Source organism: Atractosteus spatula, chromosome 8 (genome assembly GCF_055471065.1).
Source record: "Atractosteus spatula isolate fAtrSpa1 chromosome 8, fAtrSpa1.hap1, whole genome shotgun sequence".
In the NCBI taxonomy this organism is placed as follows: domain Eukaryota; kingdom Metazoa; phylum Chordata; class Actinopteri; order Semionotiformes; family Lepisosteidae; genus Atractosteus; species Atractosteus spatula.
The window spans coordinates 52,514,390-52,534,576 of record NC_142713.1 but is presented as its reverse complement, the minus strand read 5'-3'; the positions used below and the strand labels follow the sequence as shown (position 1 = coordinate 52,534,576).

At 36.0% G+C, this 20,187-nt stretch overlaps 1 protein-coding gene across 1 annotated transcript in view; it reads left to right on the top strand.

Annotated features, from left to right (window-relative positions):
* snd1 (staphylococcal nuclease and tudor domain containing 1) overlaps nucleotides 1-20,187 on the top strand; it is a 309,136-nt gene that overhangs the window by 216,296 nt on the left and 72,653 nt on the right. The window lies entirely within an intron of this gene.

Here is a 20,187-nt window from a genome sequence, read left to right as displayed (position 1 = left end):
AATGTAATTCAAGTCCTGGTCAGGCCTTTGGAAGCTAGGGACTTTACATTTTCTCTCCAACATCTGTAGGTAGGAGAACAATTACATTCTAGTGTGATCTCAAGGTAATAAAAATACATTGAGATAATTTTAGCCATGCTAGTAAAATAGCCCCAGTCTACTTAATCTGCACAATAAAGTCTCAAATTATTTTAATTTCTTTCCTCTCATTGGTAACCTTTTTTAATGTTCTTTCTCGGGTTTGAACTGTCCAAACTTGGTGTTGTGCTCTATAAAGAGGAATGGGCAGTTAAGGCTCTTTCTGTGGTATTTGTTCTTCTCTCCCATTCTTTTTATCTGGGACTCAGTTAAGCAGAACTTCACATTTTATCTTGCTTCTTACATTCAGGGACAGACAAGATATTTGCCTGCAAAATGTATATTTACAAAAGTTTAAACCTCAGTTACATCCCATAACCCTTTTATAAAGCTATAAGTGAAATTATGCTGTTCCAACTGCATTGTATTCTATTTGTTATTATCGAAAGACCTTAAACTATTGTTACTTTTCCTAGGAAGTAATAAATGGCTGAAAAATCCCAAGAACCTGACAGAATGCTGACAGTGTTTTCCAAGAATGGTTAAAAATCGTAGAAGTATTTGCATCAGCCTATTCTGCTGTTCATATCCGACCAGTGAAAGAAAAGAAATTCTCTCTTAAAGGGATAAAATAATGGTCCCTTGAGGTTATGGAGGAGCTATTAAAAAGTTGTAGAAAACCTGTGCCACCTCCCTCAAATTGTGCAGTGCATTGAATCTAGAATTATGTAATCTATTAGATGTATGGAATTGTTATTGTCACCCTTGAGCAATTGTGTTTTGAACTATTCATTTTATATCTAGTACTCTGCAGCAAAGAGGATTTGCAAACAGCCAAGGGCTCTCATAGTTCATGCACACAGGGTTGTGAATCTCTGTCTTTTTAAAGCCTTTTTTCGCATCGAGACTCCTGACGTTTTATTTAGATCTGTGAGAAAAAAAATCCAAAAAGATATTTTTTGCATGTTCGTGGATATGTACATACGATCCTCTAGACAAAGCTGCATTTTTGTATTCCACTTGGTGTGTGGATTAAGCTGCCCTAGAGCAGTAGTTCACCCTCTACCAGTCATCTATGGGATTCCATTAAGCTCTGGCTAAAAGTCCTAGGGGTGGAGTTTACAGTTCTCCTTGTTCTACAGACCTCGCATGTGTATACATGACTCCAGTATTGCACTAGTATCCTTCTGGGGGGTGATTGCAGCAGTGATGGTAATGAGATGTGGCATCATGAATTGCATTACTGCTAATTAATACATGCTTCAATACGCACGCTATAACGAGAACACAAATGACTGCTGCCTGCTCTTGGGAGTTTTCTCCTTTTTTTCCTCCCTCTCCCTGGGAGCACTTTAATGCAAGTGGTTCCCTTCTTCAGACTTCTCTTTTCCCTTGTGGTGTGGTTTAAGTAGTAGTTTTCCCACACCATATGAATGACAGTAGGAATTCATTTGCAAGTGTCCAGATAAGTCTGCCTTTCTTGGAAGAGTTATCAATAGATGAGCAGAATACAACTGAAGGCATTCAAATATCTGACAGCTGTTAGATGAAGGTTCTTCTCATGTGTAAATTTGTGATGAAAACAGTGACTGGTGATTTTTTTAAGTAATAGTTTGAACTAATTAAATTTAAACCTCCATCCATGTCCCACTTAAGACAGGGTATAGAAAAGTAACTATAAATTACAGCTTTGCCCATGTTATACCTTAATCAAGAACTCCTTGCTTATCTGTATTACAGGTCACAATCTGTTAGTCCTATAGGGCTAAAGCACTTCTTAAGTTAATAAAGAACACAGTGATGGCATTTCACAGTGACATTTGGCATTTCTGAATGTGGATCTTATCCTCCTTGGAGCACAGCATGTCTTCTTACGTATCCTGCTTAAGACATCTATTCCTAAAAAAATCTAATTGCCAGTCAATTACAATATAAAACTGTTGCACACATCACTAACATTTCAAGTCATTCACTTGCAGCTGTACCTTTGCTCTCATTCATACAAAATCTTATTAAAATCACCCTAATTATAATGCGAACCTCATTATAACATGCAAAATATTTGCTATCTCAAGGGCAGTGATAATGAGGAGTAGTGTATCTACACTGAGCCTCTATTATTCCCTGTTTTATTCTTTGTAATTGACATTGTCACTGTTATGGCAGTATCTTTATTTAAATTATAAATTTAGGTTTTTATGTTTTATATCCAGAGTTCACCACTAAAGGGCTTCCATATCTTTTGACACCTTCAGTCCTCAAACTGATCAGTTATTCTTGCTGCGTAATCTGTGGTTGGTCTGAACACCCACTCACTGTGCCAAAATGTAAAGGAACTCCATTTTCAGAATGCATAAGCAGTCTTCAGAGACTGAGTGTTTCAGCTGCCCTGCTGCATTAACTGCATTGGTTCTTAAAATTAAATAACAGAACTTGCATGTGGATGCAACAGTCTAAACTGTGATGAGCTGGCATTAACTGTTTAACTTTCTGGAGTGGGAATATCATGAAATGCTTATTTTGTTGTAGGAGTATGTGAACAGTGGCAGATGGGCTGTGTGGATTATTGCATTTATTTTTTTCTAATTGCTGTAACATCTCATCTGAAGGGATATGAACATAAGGAAGGTTACCAAATGATCTTGCTAATTCATCCCGTTCTTGATTGGACGTTTTTTGAAAGAAGTGGTGGTATCAGCATTTGATGACAGCATGGCTGGGTCGCTTGTTTTAGACTAGCACAACCTCTTGGGGAAAGCCTTCTGTTTTCAGTATTTAAATAATTTCCCCTTAGTTTCCACTTCTGTCCTCAAATGCATGTTTCACTGTTTGTTCAGAAAATGTCTACTGGATTGCTTGGTCAGTGACCTTGAGGATTTTGAAAATGTGAATCGGTCCCTTTGTGGTCTTTATTCAAGACAAAAATGAAACATCTAGTGATATGCAATGTTTCTGTGACTTTTCATAATTGCTTGCCATCCTTTTCATTTTATTATGCTCCCACTGATGTTTGAAGATGGCCAAGATTATCAGTGCATCTATATGCAGCACATTTGACAGATTTCAGAAAAAGTTGAATAATAGTAAAATATTTGCCATCTTAGGTTTTGAAATGCTTCTGTATACTATGTCCATACCAATTTGTTTTCCTACTTTTCGCTAAGCCTTTTATTTAATGCCCTTCTCCTTTTAAAGTCAAATTTATTAAAATCCATCGTTCTGTTTTGTTTCAGATAGCACTGTTTGTCATTTTCAAGAGGTTTTATCGAATATGCCGGAAAATTTATGCCTGTGTCTCATGCACCAGGGAGGCACACTTGACAGTTCTGCCTTATGCCTGTCCACTCATGCTCTTCCAGAAATGCTGTAGAATTAGAGAGACATTTTTCCCCACCAGAGTTGTTGTAAAATGCATCATTCATGGACTCAGAGAACCAAAAATAAAAATGTATACCTATTAGAACTGCTTGTCTTGCACGCCATGGTTTATACTATTGCTGAGATATCTAGCCTAAGTTAACAGGGGTTAAGGAAATATAAATAAATTTGTATTTTTCTTTCAGTGGTTGAAAAATAAAAACTGGTGGAAACACAGTAGTTTCCTCAACGTATAACAGAATGATAAAGTGTAGTGGGAGCACAAAGACTAGAAATAATATATGTTAAAAGTTGGATCTTAAAGTAATTGCACTGATGCATTACCTTAAAGTGCATTAACCTACTAGCATAAAGATACATGTGTGTTTCTTTTAAAAAGTCAATATGATTACGTACTCGAGAGAAATGTACTTCGTATCATTGACACCTTCAGCAACAAAAGCAGAAGCATTCATCAAAGAGAAATGTCATGCAAGTGAGCTAAATGAATTCAAATGTGTGTAAATATGTATACTTTAAGGCAACGTAGTGTCTGATTTTATTTAATGAAAATTCAGGGCTCTAAATAGGTGTTTTTTAAATATAATTAATAGTGAGAGAGAAATGGGAAATGCAAAAAGGTTGAAAATGTTTGTTTTATACAGTACATATATTTTGGTTGAAAGCTTTGGACTTCCCAAGAGACAAGTTATAATTAAATTACCAGTCACAGAGTACAGCTTTTATACCTTTGTCCAAGATCAGCTGATATGGAATTGTGCCTGACATTTAAAGTGCACCATTCTTATTCCGCTTTAGAAGTCTGTCTCTTTACTGTTGTTTTATTACAGCACCTTTTGTTGATTCATGTACGATTTGCAGGTCTGGATAGTCCTTTTTTTCACTATGCCTTTTTGACTATATAAGTATTTAGAATGAAAATATAATCTGGAACACTACTGTAGTACTACTGTACTACTTTCAGTTATTTGGAAAGAAAATTTGTCTTACAGTATGTTGCTTGTGTGGAAAAGTCTTTTGTTACGATGAGACTGCAGTTTGTAGTTGAACAGACTGTGAACATTCAGTACGGATAGAAAAGGGGTATATTTTGTGATGACTTGTTTTTAATGGGTTTTGTTCCTGGAGCCTTATTCTTTTAGTCAGTACATTTATTGTTTCTTACAAAAACCAGGATACACTAAAGGATTTATTTATTTTTTGTACAACCCACACAATCAAAACGCACACCCTAGCACCACCCAGAAAATATATGCTGAAAATGGTTCAGTTTTTTCCTTCAAGCTCCTGTTCTTTGCTTTTATGTACTATTTTATTACTTATACAAAAATATAAGTAACAAAAAATGCAGGATGTTATCACCAACCTATTTGCTTACATCATTTCAAAAGACCCTTTTCAATGGTGCGGACAGTATTTTGTTGCACGTGGATGTATTATTTGTTCTTTACATTTACAATTTTTATGGTCAGTCATCTTGTCTTTTCTGTATGTTGGACACAAGGATATATGTGAATGTTTAAACTCTGTTATCTAACTTTAAAACAGATCATATTCCTGATTTTTGGTTTTTTACATTGGTGTTCCTTTTACCATCACTTTTTGCACTTGCTCTTTCTCCTTCTGTCCTTTGTAAAAATTCAGCAAACCCTTCTACAGCCTATTGATTGAATATTATTTTGTGGTGCGCAATCTGTCTCAAAATATATACAGTAAACCCGTGCTCAGTTTAACTCAAATGGCTGTTTTGCTGCAGGAGTTTGCACCCACATGCTTAAGTTATGCTTTGTCAGCTGGTTTGTGTGCCGTGCTGCAGTCAGACATCATTCATGCATGATTTCTGCTCAGGCAACACAAGCTGAAGTACAAGGCAGAGCCAAGGAGTTTTACGGCTGTGTAAGCACTGAAAATTTTAAGTATGGAAGTTGTTTGCTTGTGTATTACATGTAAATATCTGCGCCATAATGAACACCACAATGAGGATGAACAGTTAAGAAAAACATGGGTGGCATTGCTGCCTCACAGCACTGGGCCCTTGGTTCACTTCCTTTCTATCTGTGTGGAGTGTATACGTTCTCCCCATGTTTGCAGGGTTTTCCTGTGGGTGCTCTGGTTTTCTCCCACAGTCCAAAGACACAATAGTACAGCAGGATAATTGGCTTCTGGGAAAGTTGGCCCTGGTATAGGTGAGGTTCTGTGTGTGCCCCTGTGCTGTGTCCTGCCCAGAGTGTATCCAACAACAATATTCATTATATCATTGCTTGCCAAGGTAGGCTTTGGCTCCCCCATGACCCTGTATTGAATAAATTGGTTAGAAAATGGATAGATGGATATAGTATCTGTCATTAACTTCTCACGGTGTAAAAATGTAGTGGAAATATTTTTATATGTAATATGTGTGATTTCCCATGGGTTTTCTTGTAATTATTGCTAAGTATGTCTACAAAGGGAACTGCAGAGGGTTGAAAAGCACTTGTACATTCCACTAATCAGACATAGTACACATTGCTGTTGGAGCAGGGCCCGTTCTGTGATGGCTTTCCCAGTGCAGCCCAGCATGAAGTGAAAACTGTTTGAAAAGGCTTGCTAACTTTATTAACCACCTGTGTGTATGTGTACTATAAATACACATTTTAACCATTTATATTGATCATTCCACCAGTTACATTAACCCCTTATTTGAAGACTTGAAGAATACATGCAAACAAAATCTAAATGTGCTGTTATGTAATGTCTATGGTCTGGAGTCACAGATGTCCACATGGCCCGTGGCTCTCACTGATCACTGCTGCTCTATGTCTGTTCTCATGGTACTCCCACTTCTTAAGCAATTATTCCAGCATTGAATAAATACCCTGCTGTAGCTGTCTTAAAGATTGATCTGGACTGTAGTCCAACATTTGAATACCAGTCTGTTTTATTTCATAGAAAGACAAACCCTGTTAAACATACAGTAACATGTACTATAGCATATCTTTATATCTGAGGAGAGAACAGGCTGATACCCATCACTGCTTTCAGAACAGAAGATGTGGTATACACAATTAAAAATAGCTACACTTGCTTTGAATTTGTTGAACACATGCATTGTTAACATTGAGAAATGAAGCTTCTGCCTCCTATTTACTAAAGAGCCTGATAGGTTTAGAGTTAAGAGTTAAGGTGCTGAAGTGCCACTGCAAGCAATTCAAATCTCTCATCGGCTGATTTTATTTCATTGTTTCTTTGGGAGTTTATTCTTAGATGTGGTATCCAGTCCATATCTAAGAATAAATATGGCAGTACACGTAGTCTTTTTTTGTCAATGCAAAGGATAACAGGAGAGTAGTATTTAAAGAATTAAAGAATGAACTGCTGTTTTTTTTTGCCAAAAAGTCACTAGGATGCTCTGTATCTGTAAAATGTTAGGAAAAAATACTATGAAGGTATTTTTTTTTCCAGGTGGAATCATTTGTAAACAAAAGATTCTGGGTACACAAAGCAAAACTGAATTTCTATGCTAATGGAGTTTGTTCTAAAATCATGGGAATTACTGTTACTGCACACTTAGGCCATTCAACTAGCTCTATGACTTGTTAAAGTTATTTTGAATATCTGAGCTAATAGTTTGTCATAGCAAAGAAGGTGAATACTTTTGCAAGCAACACATTTTTTTTATTTGCAGTCCGTGCAGTCATTTCAGTTTCCACTCTTGAATGCTCAAAATGAAAACTTTAAAAATTGAGTAAAAATATTCACTGCATATAATTTGTAGTTCAACAAGATGGCATTTCACTGGAAGGTGTAAATGCTTTCGTGTTGCACTGTATATGACGAGATAAAAGAATTGACGGTTTAAGCCATTGAAGCTGAGGAGAAATGTCATTGTCCCGTGTGCTTTGACATTTTGCTTTCCATAAACTCGAATTGGACTATCAGCCATTTTGCTGCACTGTTTCTGTACTGCAGAAGATTGTTTATATCATCTTCTACTTTATATTGAAGAAACAGTTTTTGAAGGTAATGTTAATTAAATTATTAAACAATCCATGGGTATACTAAAACTGTTTTCTTCTGATTCATAAGTAATTATGGAACAAAAGAAATGTTTATGTGCATTGACCTTTACACTATTTTTAAAATGAATTTATCATGCTTACCCAAGGTACAGCTTGTCTCAGTTAAGTGTGAAATAAACATGCTATAATTATCAAATCCCTATCTAGTCTGCTCTGTTTTGTTTTACAAGTACATTTTCTGCAGACTTCTTGAAGGCCTTTAAGTTAAATCTTTACTGCATCAATCATGTGATGCTTTAACATTTTTAAAACCCATCAGTCTTGGCCACTACTGACCCATGTGGACGTGAAAGTTTTATATGTTGTTGTAAATCACTACGTTCTATAGAGTTACCTTAAGGTGAGAGGGTGGAAAGGAAAGGTCAGTACCAGAAGAAAGATTGCAGTGAGGGCCTTAAACTTTAAAGGAGAGCCTTTCTCTGTTCTTCTTCATATCCGATATACTGCTATACCTACAGTATTTAATGGCTAGACATTTCATTTACACGTCAGCTCCAAAGCAGTTCTTTTACGTATTAGCTTTAGCATTTGAATTGCAGATAGCATTCCTCCTATGTTCATTTGAATGCAGCACTAATGCTGTGTTCAATTAGTAGGTATTGATGATATGGGCAGTAAACAATGAAGGATCAGCATCAGTTCAATTAATGCCTGTTTGCTCACAGCAAAACACTACAACATCGTATTTGTGAGCGCAATGAAAGTTTAGACATTAAAATTTGCATTCAGGACAAGTTGTTCAACCTTTTTTTTTCTGGAATTGTAATACCTCTCTGAGTCCAAGAACGCCTTAAGATACCATATATTATGTCTGAGTATTCTGCAAGACTCTGCTTTTTACTTTTTTTTCCATTAATTGCCAGACGCAGTTTTTGCCAGCTTAATTATAATATACCTAGAGACCAGCACTGGAATTGTTTCTTGGCTTGCATTCCTATGCTGTTTATTGTTTTAAAGTGCTTTATGTTTTAAGAAATCATTTGCTAATTTGTCAAAATCATCCCCATCCCCATGTAGCAGTGAAATGTCTCTAGTTGTTGGACTGTAATAAAATGAAGAAGCATGTTTTTAATGTAATTTGGCAATGATATGCACACAGAATATCCAGATAAAATGGGGTTTGGCATTTGTGAAAACCCAATGTTATCATATCCTGCTACATAAAGTAGCCTAAATAATGTGCAAAATTAATCATTAGGAAAAGTGTGTGAATTCTGATGAATAAATTGTGATATAAAATGGACTAAAACCTCTTGTACAGGCACTTGTTGAATTCAAAATAACATATGAAGAACTGCTTAGTTAAAGTGGTTTTAAAGTAGTGCCATGAATCTTTTCTGTGAGTTCTGTGAGGATGGTAAGTATCAGCTGCCTTGTGCCATCTCTTTTCCATCTGTGACATGGTCTGCATCTGCTGTTACAGCAAAGGATAGTTGGTTAAAACACCATATAAACGGGGGATCCACATTAAATATGAAGACCGTGTTTTCCTTCCTGTCACTGTTCAAATTAAATATTAACATCTAAATGTGTGTTTTTCTCTTGGCTGACGACAGGGGAAAAAAAAAACTGTTTTTCTCTCAAATGCATAGAAAGAGTGTTGCTTGTCTTTAACGTTATCACTGCCTGGGGCTGATCTAATCAGTTCTATTCCCTGTGAGTATCACCTGCTACTTCTCACTTTCCTCTTGATTGATACAATATTAAAATAAAGGCCTGCTGATTTTTGTAAATGTTCAATAGTTTTATTTAACTCTTGAGTGTCAATGCATAAGGGTTGAAGGTTAAATTGTACAGCTTGTATTCTTTTAAACTTCAGAAGTTTATTCATTCATATAATGCTCAAAGAAACTCCAAAATACCTCTGAGGAGTTTTTTTCTTTTTTTTCTACAGTGTGGGTTGTTTTCTGTAACTTATTTTTCAAGTTCTGTGTTTTGTCAGACAAAGGATCTATTCTTTTTTACAAAATAAGATAAAAAAAAATGATCATAGGTTCAGATACATTTCAGGAGCCAATGTGTTGAAAATAAAAATGGGAAACGTTATTACACAAGTGAGCAGCAGTAAGAATTGTATTGAATATTGTAAAGGGTGTTATCCTTAAAGTAGAAGAGGAAAATTGAGGGTTTTTTGCATGTAAAAAGGTACTTTATGGCAAGTTATGGCAAGAATAGACTGTTTCAGAATGACAGTTCCTTTGAGGTTTTTATTACCCTATAAGCAGTGCTTAATTTGTAAATCGGGAGGTAACAATGTAAATCGTTGTCAACTCATTTTCAAGCCAACACATTCAGTAACATGCTAACAAGGAAAGATAAAAATAAAGCACATTTTAATTCATAATTTTAAGTAAGATGAATATGTTATTAAGCCTACTCTATTTTTGAAACATTTCGACTCCAATGGAACTGTAATTAGTAAGGTTTCGTAGTCTGACTACGTGATCTCCCACCAGCCTATACCGTACACATACAGTATATGTAGCAGAGCTTATTGTAGTGAGTGGGTTATCAGAAAGACGCCCTTGAAACCTAGACAGTGTAAAATTCTGCTATTGCTGATGATCGGGTCTTTTGACTTAGCAGAGTTTGTCACTGTCTAGAGAGTGGCACTGTGTCCTCTGAGTCCACCAGCAAGCAGGCGTGATCGACTCCCAGCAAAGGCAGAGCAGAGCTTCACGCATCCTATATAGAGCAGATGGATAACCACACGTTTATATTATCAGGGTAAAATTATGTTCTTTTTCATCGGTTTCACTGATCTAAGCACATTTTTTTAAACAAAAGGTACAAGCAGGTATGTAACATGATCAAGGCACTTTTTTTTGTTGTTTAAACAAGTATCCTCATCTATTATTAGATGAGGTACTTTACAATCTTCCCAAACAGTTTTTCACCTCGTTTCTAAAGCAAGGCCTGTGTTTTTGAGCGTGCAATGTTAGAATGCAAAATCCATCCCATATCAGTCCCATTCAGTGCCTTACATAGTGGTGTTCAAACCCATAAGTGGGTGTATGACCTTTAGCCTCTTCCTGAGCAAGAAACCTAGGCTGCACATCTTATGTTAATGACCATATTATTAATTGATGACGGTCTGCACACAAGTGTCCCCTTTAGCTTTCTCCAAAATACTACTATATATACAGTAAAACGTCTTGGTTTGCACACATTTCACAACCTTTCCCCAGAACCTTTTGGTTTTCCTTTATATCTGCAGAAGAACGGGCCGCAGGGCAGGTTACTACACCTCGCTGCAGATCGTGAGCCTCCATGTCCAGCTGTTTTTTAAATCCGTCAAGGTCTGTTTTAAGGTCTTTTAAATTGAAAATGCGCACGTTAAATCACATCGTTAAAGGGATGCTGGAGCTGAACGTAAAATCAAAGGTTCAGAGATTTTAGCAGGTTTTAGAATCACTGCCTGTTGCTGATTGCAGTGAACTGTTGGAGAAACAAAAAATGTTTTTTTTAATTTGTGAAAGTGTAATTAGTTCATTACTTTTTTTTCATTGAGGTGTTCATTATTATAACAGCACCGCCATGAATCTTTTTTTGTCTTTAATTGTACTTGATGCTGATTAGAATAACATTATTGGCACTGTTTCATACTTCCTAACATCTTTGCATTTTTAGGAACAATTACTATGGAAAATCTCATTACTGCTTAAGACATCACACAAAGTTCTCCCTAGGGAATGAAGTTATATGTAAATATTTTGTATGTCTTCCTTCATTTGTTTTCTCTCTGTAATATGACTCAGCTGATACTAGTTATAATTATGACTTACTAACCAAACCATTACTTAATGTTAACTATTAGAATAAAGGCTTGACCTGATTTTTTATTTAATATTATTTTCAAAAATGAAAATTGGGCTTTCATTTCAGAAGAAGCTCATGGAAATTGCTTCTCACAGTGTGTGCCAACCATCTGGTCTATGATTTAGCACAGCATACCCAAACTTTGTGAATATGTGAAATTTCTGGCTGGGAACCTTTGAAGATGCCTTTTATTCCATACAAAAAGTCCTTCAGCTCAAAATGAATTTAATGTCATTGAAAGGTAAATTGAAGTACAAGTCATCCTATAGGAAAAACATGCCATCCCAAAGTACCTATTCACTCCTCCGTAATTTACAGAGCAGTGTTGTACTGCACATTTACACACTGCTTTGTTCCAGAACACTGTTTTGTTTTTGGCTGTTTTGGTAATTTAGGACAAGTGTTTGGGTTTGCGGTATAATATTAATAAGTATGATAACATCTTCAGGTTTTGTCCTTTTAATGATGATGGTGATAGCCAGATAACTTGGCTTATGAATAAATTGTTTCTTCATTATGCCTAGTTAGAATATTGCTTTGGTAGTCTGAGAATGCAGGGATGCCATGAAATATTAAGTATTTGAAGGATTTTCTACGTAAAACATCCCTTAAGTGTGCACCCACCTGCTTTGACCCCGCGTCACCAGTGGTACTGCAGTGCATACTTTTAATATATGCATATCCCTCCGTACTCAAATGTTGTTTTTTTATAATTCATATGATCTGACTTGAAGGTTTCATTTATGGCTACCCACAAACATTTGATTCAGGAGCCTAAACTGAAGTGCTTATTAAACTCTACACTAATGGGCATAGCATAACAGCCAGCTGAGTAGTGCTGAGTGCTTGACCTTTCAAGGCTGAGTATTCAGATTTTCAATGCTGTATGTGAAGGGAAATTAATAATTGCATACGTAATCAGTTTGGTTGATAGTTTGATTTCTTTTTGTTGAGACTTCTGGGTTTTCTTCCCTATCCTCAACACATTTGCAACTACGCTCATACATTGTTAATTTGGGGAGAAAAAACCTGGAGGTTGTTCAGAATTTGTTCAAGAACATATCTTCAGTATAGAGGATGTAGTTTTTTGTGTTCCTACAAAATCATTTATTTTTAGTAACCATGTTTGGAATGTCATATGTCTCATACACTGCTGTCTCGTTTAAATAATCGGTCTATAACTTGCCGTAACATGCGGTAAGAATGAAAGGTAACAAATGCCTACATTTCCACACACAGAATCATTTAGAGCCATGACAAGTGAAGATTTCTCAATTGCTCATTATGTGTACAATTTTTGGTTCTAATCCAATTCCCTACCCCCTGTTTAGTTTAATTTTTGTGTTTTTTCTGATGAAAAAGCAGTAAGGGAATAATGCATCCACATGTGATTTCTATTCTGGTTCCAATTATCACGTTGTTCTGCACCTGCACTCAGATATTTGATGACTCATCTGTTTGCAGGGACAAATTTCACATTAATCATGATTTAGTTTTGCTGCTTTACCCTTTCTTTCTAGATTCAAGTGTAAACCTTGACCCTTTTAAATCTAAATGTTCCTTTCACAACCAGTGTTTACAAGGCACAAAAGCATTTTATTAAAGATAACCACTAATACTTTGCCTATGTGTGTGTACAAGCAAGTTTGTGTCTTGCAATTTCTTACTGGGACTGAGTCTTATTGACAATATCTTTCTCTTGTAATATGAGGTTAATGTGCTGTGTATAGAAAAGCATTTCAATATACAGTATGTATTCAAACTGCTCTTCAGTGTTTCAGGCTTGTTTTGAAATTGGTCAGTGCATTGGACTGTGCGCATCACTTGGGAAGCAGGAGTTAGCGAGTAGTGAGGTGTCTAAGATGGTGTACTTGGCTGCTCATACTTCTCATCTGTGAAACCGATCACCATAATCTCAGCATGAAAAAATAACCTAAGATCCCAGAGGGAAAACCCCTTTCTTAGCATTCCAAGTACTGTATCTTCCGTGATGCACACTGACTCACTACCCATTCAGTCGACTCCTTGCAATTCATTTCTAATGAGGGACCATCTTTCTTAGCCTTTCTTGCTTGCAATATCACTTTCTAACCAATAAAAAATAACATTAAGCTTTGCTGATAGCTGTAAGCAAAGCAGTGGGAATTCATGGGCTTTTTGAGCCTTAAGATATAATCTGCTAACAGGATTTTTTTTTAACAGGAATAGACATGCAGTAACAAATATGCAACAGAATGAAATAATATTCATTTTTAGTCTTTGTTACCTTTATAGATTTACAGATGCTGGAAAGTATTAGATTACATTTTTAGAAAAGTCAATGAAGTAGCATGCTTATGCTAGATATTTTTACCATAGCACTCTAAGGTAAAAATACCGTATATAGCATAAGTATGATCTTCAGAAGAGATGCTGTAGAAATTACACTAAGAAAAAGTTTATACTGTAGGACGTGATGAGAAAAAGTAATGTCTATCTTTACCTATTTCTACATATTTTAGTTTAATTGAAGAGGTGGGGGCTGGTGTCAGTGTGGGTTGGCTACAAAGGAACAAGTAAAAGTGAATTCCATGCTGAAAAGTAGAGAGAGGAAATGCAACATTTCTGCTCATTATAACTTTGAAAGCTCAGCAGCTGAAACATTTTTTCTTTCTACTTTTCACTGTAGCATTCGCTTTTATTGGTCCATTTCAGTTTAATGCAAATCTAAATGTGAAAACTAGTCTTTAAAAGGATTGAATTCGATGCATGATTTGTTTACATAAATAGGAAAAATTAATTTTGTTTTAGAATTCACACATCTAAAATTGCTTTGTAATGGAAATGAACTCGTTGCATAATGTCTTTGTTCCGTACCATGAACAGAAGAGTTTAACCATTATGCAATTATATTCAAGTTTATTTCATGTTTTGGAATTCTCAGTGCTCCACAATGCACAGCTTGTCCATTGTGTTAATCATTACACCCTCTTAATTGTTAAATCAATATGAGAAGGAACATTGAGCTTGAAAATCCCGGATCAAGTACTGCGTGATTGAACTAGCCAATGAGCCTGTTATCCTCCATTAGTTGGACACTGGAAAAAACTTTGTAGTATATGATAAAATGCTGTATGTTTTCTAAAAGCTTTTTAGACCCCAACGAAATCCTTTTGATTTACTAGTTTTTGTATTGTTCTTTCAATCATATGAAATGACCTTCCTACAGTTCTTGTTCCCTTAGTTATGCTATATACTGTGTTGATTATGATTAAATATTATATGATTATCTATTCATACATTACCACCTTGCATAGTAACCCAAGGTATGTTACACTGGGGTGTCCTGGAATTTTTAACAAAAAAATATTCTATAGTTATGTGTTTAGTAAATGAAAAAAAAAAACGTTTTAATTGATTCAAAAAGCAAAAATGGGCTATATAACATTCAAATCTTTAATCGTGGTAACAACATTAAAATCCAGAAAAATATGATACATTAAAATGCTCATTGAAAGAGACAGTGCTAAAAGCAGCAGAGAAACAACCCTACATTAAGGCATTAAACTCCTGAATGAAAGTGTATTAAGCTGAGGGGAGGCTTCTCTATTAATATAATGAAAGCTTCGGTTAATAGAGTGATTGTGAGCTGAATTGAAAGGTGCCATGCATTTATGTAAATGCTCTTTTTATTTCAAAGAAGATTTTTTTTTGTTAATAATTTAAGTGTAAAGCCAAGACCTTTGTTTATAACAAATAAAAAAACTCCTCTTTTCTGTGTTTTTGTCATGGGTCGTTCATGTTGACCTTTGAGATATGACATTACGTGACAGGTTTCCCTCAATTAAGTACTGAATGTGATGAAGTATTCCAGATGATGTTGAATCTGTTTAAGTGAGTAAAATTGATTATACGATGGAAGACGGAAGACTTAGGTAATTTGGCACTGCGGCTTGTTATACAGCAGAGTTTGCGCGTTGTCAGAAAGAGCTGTGTCAGTCCTCAGCTAGACGCAGAATTACTGCTGTTTGCTCTGCAGGATAGCCGGGAAAGAACAGACAGGTTTGTTGCTCATGTCTCGCAGAGGAGTGGGCTGAGTGGTTGTTGATAAATTTAAATGTGCAAAGAGTTAAGTAAAAAACAATAAAAAAGTTTAAAGATTGCCATGATTTGCATATAAGATTTTTTTTTTAAGTTGTTAGGAAGAAGACATCAGAAAGGAGAAAATATTTTTTTGTTATGGCAGTCCCCTGTGACTTTTCTTTAAGGAGGGTCATACTGTAAATGCCTGTAATGTACAGGGTGAAGAGCTGTGCACATAGATGGTTTTCTTTTGGATAGAACCAGTCCACCCTGGCTTTTCATCTGTGCCGCAGGAAGATTTTGTCATTTTTTGTTACCCTTATTAGCCCTGTGCTTTGCAGCTCTACTTTAGTCTCTTAGCACTCTCAGTCTTTTAGGTATGCTGTCATTCATGCGCACAGTAGCTGTCATTGCGGGCTCTTTCTCTCATCACAGGCAAATGCAGCAGCAGGAAGAACAAGTCTCTCAGCAGCTTTTTATTTCCCAGGTCTCCCTTCTTTCTCCTGTTTCCCCTTCTCTCCCTATCATTGATGTTCTCAGCAGGTATTTGTATCACATTGGGAAGCTGGGGGAGGGGGGATCGCCTACATCACACAATATTATTCTGTTTGTGTATCGATTAGGTGGAGTGTGTTAAACACTGTAGGGTCTGGTTGTCTCGGTGGAGATCTCTGCAGTCTCTCCGCTGGCTTCACCTTGCACTATCTCCTTGTTACCGCCAAATTACTTTGGAGTGGGGGGTGGGAAGAAGAAAGAAGAACTCGATAATTTTGCATTCATTGAGACTTTTCAAGCCTTCTCCTTTGGTATTTCTGCACTTGACTAATATAACCAATCAATAACAGTTTAAAACACAAAGAATACATAGTCTGCATAAAAGTATTACATTCAGTCTTAATACGTAGTATACATGTATCCATTTAATTTGTCATTGGTAAACCGCTCAAATTATGTACCTATGACTAACCAAGTTTTAATTTATCTCTCTCAGGAACAGATGGTCTCCGAAAAATATAAAGTAAAACATGGGAATGCAGCTTATTTCTTTTTCAGAGGTTCTCTTTTTAGTGTCTGTTGTTCCCGAGATAGCTTCAGTTTGCATTTTTATCCCTTTTTCGGATGCTTGTTCCAAATTCCTGTTAAATCGGCATCCTTAGGGATGGTGAGATGTAACACCATGATTACACCTGCTATAAAAGTAGTTTCCCTTCTACCATGTGAAGGACCTGAAGTTCAGAGTGACCTCGAAAATGACATAATGGCTGGTTGATTGCTGTATCGGCTTATGGCAGTGGGAGCTTTACAGTGTATGTCTAAGTCACTGAGTTATTGTTCTCAAGACTTTTGAAGCTTGTGCCGTTTGGATTTTAAACTTAAATTTTAAAGGTCTTAATTTTTTTTAAAAATCAACATATGCCAGGTTTTCTATGTCAATTTATTTATTCTTTATTTCTGTATCAATTTTTTGTATCAATTATTTCTTCATTGAAACATCATTTCATTTTGTCAGTGTTCAAAAATATTGACACGTTCGAGTGTTTGGCACGTGTGTGTGTGTAATTTGTCCTCTTACCGCACTCTGGGGAGGATTTTTATTATTAGCCTGAATAATTACAAATTCTGTTTTGAATGGAAAAGTTAAGGGTTCCGTGCAGCCAGGGAATATGGTGATTGTTTTTTTCTAATTTAGATTTCATTTGAAGTATCCAGCCATTTTATGTTGGCAAAGGTCAACATAAGTCAAAGCATAATAATGCTAAAACATCACCAGCTTTTTTTTCCTACAGTTTTTTTCAGCTGTGCTTTGTCTTAAAGGATAGAGTTGTGGCGTTTCATGTTAATCGGGAGCTTGCATCTGACAATATATACATGTCAACATGAAGCTCGTTTAGGAGTCTAAAATTCATGACAGCTGCTTATATCAAGACACTGAAGTGCTGCTTGCTCCCTGTTATAATTTACAACTCACATAATTTTCTCTATGACCCTACAAGGTATTGGATTCAGATTAATGTGACAGGAAGCAGTCTCCTCAGGAAGGGCAATTGTATTGTTTTGTTTTTGGTTGTTTTTTTTCTTCCCCCCTAACTCTGCTGAAAACTGGCATTGTGTTCTGGGCGCAGACAGCATTCGCTGCTTGTTTAGCTTCCTGGGGTTTGTATTGGAATTGACACGCTGTCACGTTTAATCAGTGTTTAGGAGTGTGTCTGACATCTTCTTTGCGCAGGGGCATTGTGCATTGGTGACGTTGTGACTCTGAAGATTTATGAATGTAGTGCTGCGGTACAGTTGTTCAAGGGAAGGTCAGGACTTGAATTTCACATTTACAGTAGCTACTAAAACACTAGGAAAGTGTAAAGATATTTGGCATTCCTAATTAGTGGCTGGATGAGTTACTGTATATGGCGTAGGAACTATATTGTGCGTATAAGACTGGTATAAACCAATAGAGTGAATTCTAGATTACTCAGCAGTCTTCCCCATTGATGTTTTAAGGAACTCAACTTTGTATTTCTTGTAGAGTTTGGTCTTCTATGTTAGACTCAGCTACCTTAATCAGTGCGAGAAGCTTGAAGCTCTTGAATTTGAACAAAAGCCAGTTTCTTCATCAGTTTTATATCCTAGATATCATTTATTAGAAACTTGGCATTGAGAAACTACACTTAATGTCAATACCAGTCACAAATAACAAAATGATTCATGATGCTTTAATGGCTTTTCTCCTATTCCACCTCACACACAAGTGCCACCAGTCATCACAAGGGGAGTAGCAGCTGTGGCTGGGAGGTGATGTAGGCGGGCTTCATTTCATTTGAAACTCTGCCCACCCGTTGACAGGGGCAGTGTATATTGTAGTGTTTTGTCAATTCGTGCAGAGGTGAAGGGACCAAGCAAGACAGGCTCAATGCAGAAGTCGTCCTACAGAAAAGTAACCTGATATCCAACGGAAAATCTTTTCTTATTATCTGAAGAACTAGTCAGCCAGACTGCGTTGTCCACTTCTGTTCACTCGTGGCACCTGAAACGCAACGGGAGCAAGTACCGTTCTTTTGGCTTCTTAGGTTTTTGAGATAAAAAAGCGTTAAATGAAAATGCAAGCCGTTGCTATTATTGTAACAGTAATAACCTGTCACAGTAGACATTTGCGTGGACACAACACACCCAGTCCTCTCAAGAAAAAGCTGCAAAGATTTGATTGACTGTCGCAAGGTCAGCACCTTGTCAAGTAGCCTGATTGGCTTGATGTTTATTCATATTCTGTAGATTCTTGTCACTCTGCTATGTGAAAAGGCTAAAAAAGGGAAATAGCTGATGTTCAGTGCCCAATGCATTTTAAACTGCAAAAATCTATGATATGTGTAATGCCATGTGTTTGTTTTGAATGTAATGTGATGGTTATTTTTAATATAATGTTTATTTGTAGTTTTTATTAAGTTTTTTGTAATTCACACTGGGCATAAAGCATAGGTGCTTGGGTGCAAAACAAAATTGAGAAGTCAGGCGATAAAATATTGTCATAAATAGTCTAAATATTGCTAATACATCTTATGTGGTAATAGGAAAGGGTCTCTTGTGGACAATATGCCCTGAAGAGCGTATGTAGTTGATAAGGCACATACTGTATAAAGCCTGGGAAGTACCATATCATTGTTGTTGCTTCAGTCAAAAATAACTGAAAACATTTTCATTTTGTAGTACCAGTGTTATCGATGTTAATTACAGTCCTGTTTTCAGAGGTACTGGGTTTAAGGTACCTAGAATGTCTCTCCTATCTGACATCAGCAGCTGCCCAGTTTCTTTTTGCACTGTAGCAACAAAACGTTCTACAACAAGCAGCAGTACAATACTTTTAAAGACATGATATTGTAAATTGATTTATGATGCTCAGCATTCTTTTTAAAACTATGCGGAGTTATACTCTGTATATTGGTCTTAACTTTTTTTTAATCCACCAATATATGGAAATCTAATTAAGAGGATTTAAATATTTGCATACAATCTGTTCAGAAAAGTAACCAGAATGGCTAAAAAAAACTGTATTTTCTGTCGAGAATGGCTTTTACACTGCTTTTACAAAATTACAACACAAAACAGGGGCAGTGTACACAGCTTTGTTTCAGTTTCAGTGAATCAGCTGGTGGTGTTAATTAAACCATATATAGTTTTATTTTGTAACTTAAAGCATAATCAGTTTCCTTACTCTTAATGAGCCCTTAATTTGCATTGCATGAGCTATAAATTCCATAATATTAGATTGCCTCTCAAGCTTCCAAAAATATAATATGTAGAAAAATAACTTTGTACCCCAAGTAGTTAATTATGAAAGGAACTTTTTTGTATATTCTACCTTTCTAACCTTCTTTGATGGGAAAAATGCACACCTATTCAACTGTGAAATGGGTGTAAAAATATCTACAAACAATTAAATTACAATATTAAATCTGCACCATTTTATCTACAAAAGAATGGATAACTTTAATGCCTTTGTAATGAATACTAATTTGCCATGTCAAACAAAAATACAACTGGTAATTTGTCTCAAATTAAAAGTGCAATGTTTTACTTTCACGCATTAACAATTTGGAGAGCAAAGCATTGCTACTGTTGTATCATGAAATCTCTGATCTGTAGGATAGTTACCCAGTACCATGGAAGTTTTATTTTAGGTGACTTCCCAAAACAAATCACAAAAAGCCCAGTACTACATACGTGTAATGTAATGAAACCTAAAATAATTATTAAAAGAGAAAAAAAAAACATGGAATTACCATAAAACACCTATACAGTTTGC